This window comes from Triturus cristatus, chromosome 4_1 (assembly GCF_964204655.1).
Source record: "Triturus cristatus chromosome 4_1, aTriCri1.1, whole genome shotgun sequence".
NCBI classification, from domain to species: Eukaryota; Metazoa; Chordata; class Amphibia; order Caudata; family Salamandridae; genus Triturus; species Triturus cristatus.
In genome coordinates this window covers 127,528,202-127,538,186 of record NC_140585.1, presented here as the reverse complement: position 1 = coordinate 127,538,186, position 9,985 = coordinate 127,528,202, and the positions used below count along the sequence as shown (strand labels likewise).

Sequence of the window (9,985 nt, the reverse complement as noted above, 5' to 3'; positions counted from 1 at the left end):
TGGCCGTGGTGGAGGAAGCCAGATGCATTCTGGATTCAGGAGGGTCAGTGGCAGTGATCCTCCTGGACCTGAGTGCGGCTTTTGATACCGTTAATCATCAGGTACTACTCCAGCGGCTGGAAGGGCTGGGTGTCACAGGGATGGCTCTGGGATGGCTTGCCTCCTTTCTAGGAGGACGGTCATTTGAAGTCTGGGAAGGAAATGAGAAGTCTCCCCCCTTTCCCTCCAGTGCGGGGTCCCCCAGGGCTCGTCGTTGAGCCCTACACTATTTAATGTATATATGGCCCCCCTGGAGGATGTGGTGTCTCCCTTTGGCTTTAACATCATTAGCTATGCGGATGATACGCAGATGGTGGTGGGGCTTTCTCAGTTAGAAAAGCAACCAGCGGTGCTTCATTCCTGCCTAGAGGAAGTGTTTAGGTGGATGTGTAATTCATCCCTTAAACTGAATGGCTCAAAGACCGAGCTTATGATCTTAGGTCAATCTTCCTTTTCCTTGTCCCCCAGTAGCTGGCCTGACTGCATGGGAGTCCCTCCCAGCCCGAAGAAGGAGATTAAGAGCCTGGGGGTATGGCTGGAGCAGGACTTGACGTTTAGAACACACGCCAAAAAGACCGCGGGTGTATGTTTTGGTATGCTCCGGTCAGCCCGCAGGATTCTGTCACTCCTCCCTGAGACCTCACGTAAGCTGCTTATACAGGGGCTCATCATTTCGAGGCTGGACTACAGTAATGCACTCTTCTTGGGCGCGCCGGATTCCACATTTAAGAAGTTACAGCAGGTGCAGAATGCAGCAGCCAGACTGCTGACCAATGTTCCCAGAAGGCAGTCCGCCAAACCGGCATTGAAGACTCTGCACTGGCTCCCAGTGCGGGAAAGAGTAACCTTTAAAGCACTCTGCATGGCACAGAAGAGTCTGCAGGGGAAGGGTCCAGCAATCCTGAGGAACATGATCCAACCCTATAAAGCAGCAAGGGCTCTCCGCTCGGATCATAAATTCCTCCTCCAGTCTTCTAGAGTAAAGCGTGCCCGCACTGGAGGGAGAAGGTTCTCAGTGAATACGGCTTCCGCTTGGAACTCGCTTCCTCTTATGTTGCGGGCAGAGACCAGCACTCTGCGCTTTCGCAAACTATTAAAAACTTATCTGTTCCCGGTCTAATGTGTCATGTGCTGGCGGTGGTTGATCTAGGGATAGCGCTGGGATGCCCAAGGGTAACCGTGCGCAATATAAAACTCCAAATAATAATAATAAGGAAGTCGCCCTGAGATATCAGAGGAAGGATCAACTGAAGGGAAACCATTTTGAACTTCTGGTGAGGGATGTAAGCATTCAACCACTTCAGGTCCATCACTGGCCGAAGATCCCCAGTGCACTTCGACACCAGTAATAGGATGGAATACACACCCAACCCCGATTGATCGACGGGAACAGGAATCACCGCACCCTTGACCAACAGGAATGCGATGCCGTCCAAAAGCGCCAATCTCCTTACAGGGTCTCTGGGACAAGGAGTGGCCCTGAAACAGTCTAGGGGAGTCTGGAGAAATCCAATACTCAAGCCATCTGACACCACCCGTAGCACCCATTGGTCTGACACAGTCATTCTCCAAGAATCCAGGAAGAAACTGAGGCGACCCCCAACCGGACCCAAACCAGGAGCGAACCAGTCATGACTTCGGTGCAGGAGTTGAGGAGGAAGAGGAACTGGAGAACCGGGATTTACCAAAGGAAGGAGCATCCCGGCCACGCCCCCTTCCACGAAAGGGCTGACCAGCCCTACCCCTCCTAGAAGGGCCAAAAGCCCGCTGAGAACCAAAGGAACGGAAGCGACTCGCCCTCTCAGGAGCCAGGAGTTTGCGGTCCTCCGCCGTTTTCTTCACCATGTCATCCAGAGGTGACCCAAAAAGTTTAACCCCAGAAAAAGGGATCTTCATCAGGAGACTTTTCTGCGCAGCATCAGCCTTCCATGAACGAAGCCACAACTGGCGCCTCGCAGCCACCGAAGACCCAGCTGCAGAAGCCGCCGCTCCCAAAGAGTCAAAGGAGATATCCGAAAGCATCCGAACCTGTTGTTCCATCATAACTAGGGTAGAAGAAACATCCTCTCCCTGGTCCAACAACTCCGACAGAGACTGAAAATCCTTAAGCAAGGATTGGATAGCGTAAGATGAATAGGCAGCAGCCCTGATAGAAAAATTAGTAGCCGCAAAAGTGCGCTTCACCGCACCATCCACTTTACGGTCAACCGGGTCAGCAGGAGAAGAATCCTCCGAAACCACAGTCCCATGAGACGACATGCTGGCCAACAAGGAGTCAACCTTCACCGAGGAAGGGAATTTCACAGCAAAATCCTGCAGCGGGTACCTCTTACTTAAAAATCGTGGAAAGGAACCCTTGTCCACATCCTTCCATTCATTCTCCAAGACTTTTAAGACCGAAGAGTGGAGAGGCAAAGAATCAGGTTCAGGACGTTGATATTGTGCGAATAGATCGTCCTCCAGAGGAACAACAGAAGCAGGAAATACCAAGTTCTCGCGAATGTGACCCAGCACCTCCTTCAGGTCGGCACCCTGTACAAAGCGACCCTTGACATCAACCTCTTCCTCATTCTCAGAATCAGCCGCAGCAGCGCCATCAACCTTAGCCCTCTTCGCTGGAGGAACAGGCACCTGACCCTGCATTGCAGCAGCCACAGCAGAATTGATCATCTGCTGCAACACGTCCATAGACGGGATCTGCATACCAGAACCAGAAGCCACAACCAAGGGATCAGGAGCAGCAACATCCATAGAACCACTCTCCATCATAGAGAAACACAAGTGGACGAGTGAATCAAACACAGGCAATGAAGACAACACGCCCGGTATAAAAAGGCCCCATGGTCGCTAGGCAACCATACAAGCCAGCCCATGCATGCCGAAAAACAACAGAAATGTCGGAAGATAAGCCGCGCGCATGCACATAGACAGCTACAGACCTTCGCGTGAGGTCGGAGTCAGACCGAAAGCTTCTCAGAACCGCAGCAGAAAAGGAACGCGAGCGGGAGCCTCCGGCCACAATAAAAGCCCACTTGGCCTCGGCAGCAGGTAGGAATGCGACCGGGAGCCTCCGGCCCCCAGAACAAACGCACCCGGCCGCGCTACGTCCGCTCAGCAGGACGCGTGGTCGGGAAAGGAAGCAAACACCCGAAAACAGGCAGTAAGCTCCAGCACATCAGGATTCCAAGAACAAGTCCAAAAAGTGACACAGAAACAAACGCCACGAAAGTCCGCTCAAGCAGGACCAGAGGCGTGAAGGCAGAAGAAGGGGAAAAACAAAATGGTAGCAAAACAATACAATACAAATCAACTACTTCCCCCAAACGTGATACCCTAGGGCAAAACAGGGCTGCTCAAGCAGAACCCCAGCCCCACTCACCTGACCATCAGGGAACACAGCACTCGGAGAAGTGCAGAAAAAAAGAACAGATCGAGCTGGTTTGTTTGTATCCTTTTATAGGATTGGATGAAGCCACTGGGGGCCATATTGGAGGAGGGAGGGGAGACTAGAGCGCTGCTCTTTTATTTACTTGGAGTTCTGTGTGGAGCCGGAGGCTCATATGTATTACTGTGGCGAGGAAGACTGGACGAGGAGGTAATGGAGGATTGCAGCGGGGGCTGCACACAGGGAGGGAGACCCTCTCAGCCCCCCTCCCCCTTAGGAGGGAGCTGGGCTGTAAAGGGAGAAGAGAGGAGGCAGGAAAAGCCCAGGTGTGTGAGTGTCTGAGAAAGAGGCGCTTTCTATTGTGAAACAGAGGAAAAAAGAGTGGAGAGTTTGCAAAAGTCCTTCGAGCCGGATTTGAACCAGCGACCTAAGGATATCAGCTTCCCCACTACAGTCCTCCGCTCTACCAACTGAGCTATCGAAGGAGTTGACACGGTGTTTTATGACATGAGAAGTGGACACCGAGTCTGTATATTCGGGTAGCGTTCTGTTTGTAAACACCAACTCAAGGGTTTGATAAAGCGCCAAGCCCACACTGGAGAGTTTCCTTTCCACAGCAACACCCCCTGGCACCCCTCAAAAGGGCTGAAATGAAACCAGCTCACCACCCGTCCCAGTGTTTGCAGGAGGGAGCAGGTCTGCTCCTGCAGGGAGCCCTGAGCTCGGCCCGGCACTCCCGGAAGAGTCTTATTTTCTTCACGTTCGGTGCCTTTGTAGTGTGTCTTTCATGTCCATTAATGTACCCCCCCCCCCCCTTTACGGTGTATTTCAGCCTCCTGTCGCTCTCGCTGTAGCTTGTTTTCATGGCGCTGCTTTTTCTTTTAACAAGTGCATACGCTTCATAATAAAAAGATTAGAGACAGAAATGAGCTTTTAATTGGCGATAATAAGCGCGCACTTTTCTTTCATGAGATGTGATGTACATTGCAATAAAAAGACGAGGGACCTGTTTACTGGGAGTGCTTTGGTTATTCGCGCATTCTTCTTGTGGTATCTGTCTGAAACTTCCGCGGCTCTTGGATACTTCTAGACATATGTTCCTCTGATGGGCAGTATTAGCTTCTGCTCGGGTATTCTGAGTGCAGGCATCCGTGCGTCGGCTGCTTATTGTTCCTTCTTTGCTGTACAGGGGAGGCTCGTGTGCTGAGTGTTGATGTACCTTTTCGTGGTTTAGACAGAAAAACGGTTAAAAGCATGTACCAAAGCTACCAGTGTCAATGATTATGTGCACACTTGTACTCCATATTGCATCTCTGCAGGTATTACTTAATGTCACAAAGTAAATAGTCACGCTCCCTGGTGGTCTAGTGGTTAGGATTCGGCGCTCTCACCGCCGCGGCCCGGGTTCGATTCCCGGTCAGGGAAGTTTCATTTTTCCCTACATTAACGCTTTAATTTTAAAACATATGCTAAATTATACATTAATGCAGGTGTAACGTCTCAAGGCAGACAAGTGGTTGACATATACAAAAGAGACACGTTCTACAGCCGCGTAATCTTTAGAGTGTTTTTGTTTTATTTAATAGAACATTCCATAATGCTTTACAATTTCAGCCGAAAGGCGTCCTTTCCAGACAGACTCTGGGGGAGCTCGCACATGCGGCGCGGTTACCACAGGTGTATGTTGTGTCCACTCACTGACAACGGATACATTTGTAGACTTTTAATTGATAACTCGTCAAACGCCCTGAACTGTGTGATTCTGGACACATTGTTTCTGTGTAATCTCTGAACAAGCAGTTAGGAGCTCATAAAACGAGCAGTGACTTCGAGGTGAGGAGGCGTGTTAGCAAAGACGACGTTATAACTGTACAAGTGGGGACATTTCAGTTTAAGCACTAGTTTCTCTGATGCACGTATGTAAAGGTTAGCATTGTTACTTATTTTTAAACTGCTCTCTAGGATAGGTAATGAAGTCTGGGCTATGTTTCCACCGGCAAATAATGGGGAAAAGTGACTGGAAATGTTTGTATTCTGACGACTGTGGCCATTGAGCCCAGGCTGGTTACCCGTTTGTTTTAAATGTGTTGCATATGCTGTTTACCTAATTATATTCAGTGGAGCCTGTTTCTGAATTACTCTGCACGGGAACGACTAGTCTTCATGGCCGGGTGGCTTGTACTTCATTCTCTTTTGCAGCTGATCCATCATCCGATCTCACATCCACCCACACCCCAGGAGACCCCCCCTCCTACTATCACGAAGATATATGGTGCTCCCTGTTCTGTCTATAGTGATTCATAGCTCAGGGGTTAGAGCACTGGTTTAGATACCAGGGGTCACGAGTTCAAATCGCGCTCGGCCCTTTGATAATTTATTTGAGTAAAATGCTTTTAATCACTTAAATATTCTGACCCAAAAAAGCATTCTGCTTCCAACATTAAATTTCCAAGTGAGTGACGTAAGAACAAAGTAGTTCTTGCGCTACAGTGAATGAACAACGTGACACAAATATTCACTTCCAGGTCCATCTGGACAGAGCTGGGCTCCGAGGAGACAGAAGGTTCTGACGTCATGGTTCATGTGATTGAATGTGAACTGTCTGAGCAGGTTTGTTGAGTTGAACATCTTGGGGCATATCAACAAGGGATTTATCTCTGCTTTTTTGGCTTTAAAAGCCAAAAAAGCAGAGATAAAACTAGCACCCTATCAACAACAGGGCGCTAACACGCAAATTTGCATGTTAGCACCCTTTTACTCTACGCTTCCCCTTGCATCTCTAATGAGATGCAAAGGGGGCGTTCCAGAGTAAAGTAATAGGAGAAATGTCGCTAAGCGACATTTCTCCTATTATCAAGAATGTCGCTAACCCTGTTAGAGACAAAAAAAGCAGCGCTAACCGCGGTTAACGCTGCTTTTTTACGTCTGGTATTTTTCTGACTTAGCCATGATATCCTATGTAAGGTGGATATCATGGCTAAGTTTGCCTGTCCCTATCAACAAGGTTTCCAGCGATGATCTCACGTTAGCCTGTTAGCGTGTAGATTTTTATCGCTATTGAGATAAGCGTTGCTAATAGCACGCTATCTCAGCGATAAAAATTCACGCTAGCTGGCGATAATTATCCTCACGCTAAGAGCGCTGAGCGATAATTATCGCCGGTTGTTGTTGATATGCCCCTTTGTTCGTTGTCGGCGTGTAATTCCCCAACAAGGACAGGACATGTCTAGGGCTGTGGCACTCCCGGGCTTTAAGATGGCGCCCAGTCACACGAGCCCCGGGGATGCTGGGAGGCCTTTGATGTCAATTGTCACAGAAGCATTTCCTGGGTTTCAAGCTCTCTTTCCTTGAGGCTCCGGCAGAGACAATGCTGCAGTAACCCAGCCTGGACCACACCAAAGCCCCGATCAACTCCTTGCAGCATCTTTCAAGGAGCAGAGGCAGGGTCTAGTTTAGTTACATATCTAACATGGACTGTGATTGGCTGGCCAATGACAGCACTGTGCCATCTGAGATTTGTCACAGCTCTGGAGAAGGAGTCTGAGAAGTTACCAACTCCACCCGCCACACACAGGAAGACGGCTGCATACTGTGCCTACAACTCAGAATATTTCAGCCTTTGATCCTCAGGCAGAGGGAGGAATCTTTGATCCAGATGGCCTGATGTTACTCAGGGTTTATTTTCCTTCTCCCTTGGACATGGAGTCCAATGCCTTCGGCATCATCAGCATCATTTCGAACAGCAGACTGCACTCGCATGTAACCTGAACCAGAGGCCTTTGACCAATGTTGAATCACAGCAGGATGAGATCACGGGGTATCCCAAATTAAATGTGTTTGAAATGAATAGAAATAAAAGCACCTTTATAGAGCGCTCATATACAGAAAGGCGTCAAGGCGCCAAACCCACTGGGACCACAAAACCTGGGCAAATAAGGAACAGCCAAACCCAGAAACCTTGGGCCCTTATGAGGCAACAATCTACGCTTTGAGGCCTTTCCTAAAGGACAGGTGGTTCTCCATTCCAGATAGGTGGCGGGGCAGCGAGTTCCACACTTTAGCTGTGGCCACTGACAAAGATCCACCAGCCCCTCTGGCCTGGTCACGTTTGGCTGAACAAAGCCGCCTGGTCAGAAAATACTATTGAAACTTAGACCTGATGAAACTAGGTCCAGATTGTATAGAGCTCTAAGGGCAATGCAAAGGGACTCAGACATGATTATTATCCTCACTGGAAGCCAGTGCAGCTTAAGAAGTTCACCAGAGGCAGATTTGTATGTGGGAATTTCCAAAACAAGTCAAGCTACTGAATTTTGGACAGTGTGCAATTTTTTAAAGGAAAATGTGTTAATGTCGAAATAGAGGGCATGCAGTACTCAATCCGTGATGAAATCATGGCAAGAACCACTGTGGTCACATCCTGGGCATCGGCGGAGTTACAGGGCGAGCCGTAGGTGGGAGGAAGTGAAGGATACCTCTCCAGAAGAACAAGAGGGGTGCTGTGCCAAACCCCACGAGTCTTTACGGCAGGACCCTGGCGAAAAATCTTTGGCGCCCGCTAGTCCTTCGGGCGGTTGTAAGCCTGCGCAACGGGGGCTCGCCTTGCAATGCTCCGCCCTTAAATGGGAGTGAGTAAAGTGGTGGACCAGTGGTTCACTGTATACAAAGGGGGATCCCCTCATAACTGGTACCAACGATTGGATTGGCTACAGTGCAATTTGGCCCTTCAGGAGGACATGGCACCTCTGCCTGCCCTTGGATCGCCCCTAAATTAACCCACCACGTTGGCATACTTTTGTATGGAATAAACCTGCAGCAAACTTTTCCCAACAAAATTGTGTTGCGTGCTTATTTATTCCAAGTGCAGGTTATGTTTTGCAAAGGTGGGGAGGGTTGCTTATATAGGCACTAAGTATACACTGCAGCATTTACAAATGGGAGAGAGTCAGTACTTCCTGCCACGAGGCCCCTTCCTCTGCGCCCTCCTCCAGCCCTCACGACTCTCTTCCATTCCTCCCAGCCCTCGCTCCCCCTGTAGGACTCTGATGACTCCACATTATGTGCTCAGCCGAGTTCTCCGGGTCCGTGTACCTGGCGGCGGTGACGTGTACCTGGTGACGTGCACCTCTCGGCCGTGACTTGTACCTGCAGGCGGTGACGTGTACCTGTTGGCGGTGACGTGGGCCTGGTAGCGGTGTCGTGTGCACCTCCTGGTTTCACTGGCAGCGTTTGGGGATGGGGCGCTGTAGTCGCCCCCATCAAACCCCACACACTTCACTCGTTGCCCCTCCTGAAGGATATATGATAGTGTCGCTTTACCTCCTCCCCCGGCCCCTCTTTTGCCATTTCATTCGTATAGTAGGCTTCTCGCGGTGGAAAAAACAAAAACATCCTATTTCCCAAGGCTTTCTGTCCCCATGCTGAAGGTGAAATGTGATCATACTCGGGGGCGCCTTGAAGCTCGGCGATGAAGCTCAGTGATGAAATAGTGAACAAGACAGGTGAATATTGGTCAGGCACGCCAAAGGGGTGAATGACAGGAACAAAACTGGAGGACATGTTTGTAGCTCAGTGCTAGCAACCTCCAATGCTTGGGGATAGAGCTGAGAGGAAAAACCGGAGAAGACAAAAATATATATATGTGGAACTAACAGATACTGCACAGGCAGGGCCACTGAGTTCACATGTATTGCTTATTGTGGAGCGATGGAACTAGTTGGGGATATAGCTCAGTGGTAGAGCATTTGACTGCAGATCAAGAGGTCCCCGGTTCAAATCCGGGTGTCCCCTACGGATATTTTTTTATATCCTTTTTACAATATATTTTTTATGCAAAAAGACCAAATTTAAAGAACACATGCTTGTTGGGTCATGTTTCCTAGAAACGACCAACAGATTCAAACACGTAACTTTTTAGTGACAAGTTGACTAAAATAAAGTTCACTTTGTCTGATAGAGAGACGCAGAAGGCGAAAGAGAAAGACACACACAAGGCGAAAGAGAGCGAGACAAGCACAGGGCGAAAGAGAGCTCCCCAAGTGTTTGGAAGCATGTTATCGCCTCCAGAAGGATGAAGAGATAAGTTGGCTTTTTGTGGGTTGAAGCTGTGCTGCTCAGTACAGTGAGGTATCTCACATGCTGTTCTTAAGTCCTCACCAAAGCTTTTAGAAGTGGACGCACCCTTTCACATCACCAAAGACAGAAGTTTCTGTTTAATGCAAGACATCTCGATTCCAACGTGTGGAAGGTTTGTGAAACCTGTAGGGTTTGCTGATTATTAGACTACCAGAAATCTAATTTAATAAACAGAAATGTAGAAAGAGGCACGCACTGGTTCTGAAAGTAAGTGGTGTGGGTCCCTGTCGACAGCTAGAGATTGTGAAATGCCCACCTTTCCCCTTTAAATTACGTTCTCTGGATCCACTTGAAAGGACAGGTTGAAACATAGTGAGGGATGCTCTGTGTATTCGGATTAGTGACAGCCTCGTGGCAGTGGGAGGGGGGGTACCAATATCCATGGGGAGTGTAAGGCCTTCCGTAGAGCAGCACTAAACTTCTGGA

General features: G+C 49.2%; 2 non-coding genes across 2 annotated transcripts; both read left to right on the top strand.

The window, feature by feature from the left end:
- Window positions 1-4,777: 4,777 nt before the first annotated feature.
- TRNAE-CUC (transfer RNA glutamic acid (anticodon CUC)) lies at window positions 4,778-4,849 on the top strand. The gene has a single exon. It is a non-coding gene; the product is annotated as a tRNA-Glu (tRNA).
- A 4,293-nt stretch (window positions 4,850-9,142) lies between these two features.
- TRNAC-GCA (transfer RNA cysteine (anticodon GCA)) lies at window positions 9,143-9,214 on the top strand. The gene has a single exon. It is a non-coding gene; the product is annotated as a tRNA-Cys (tRNA).
- The last annotated feature ends 771 nt before the right edge of the window (window positions 9,215-9,985 follow it).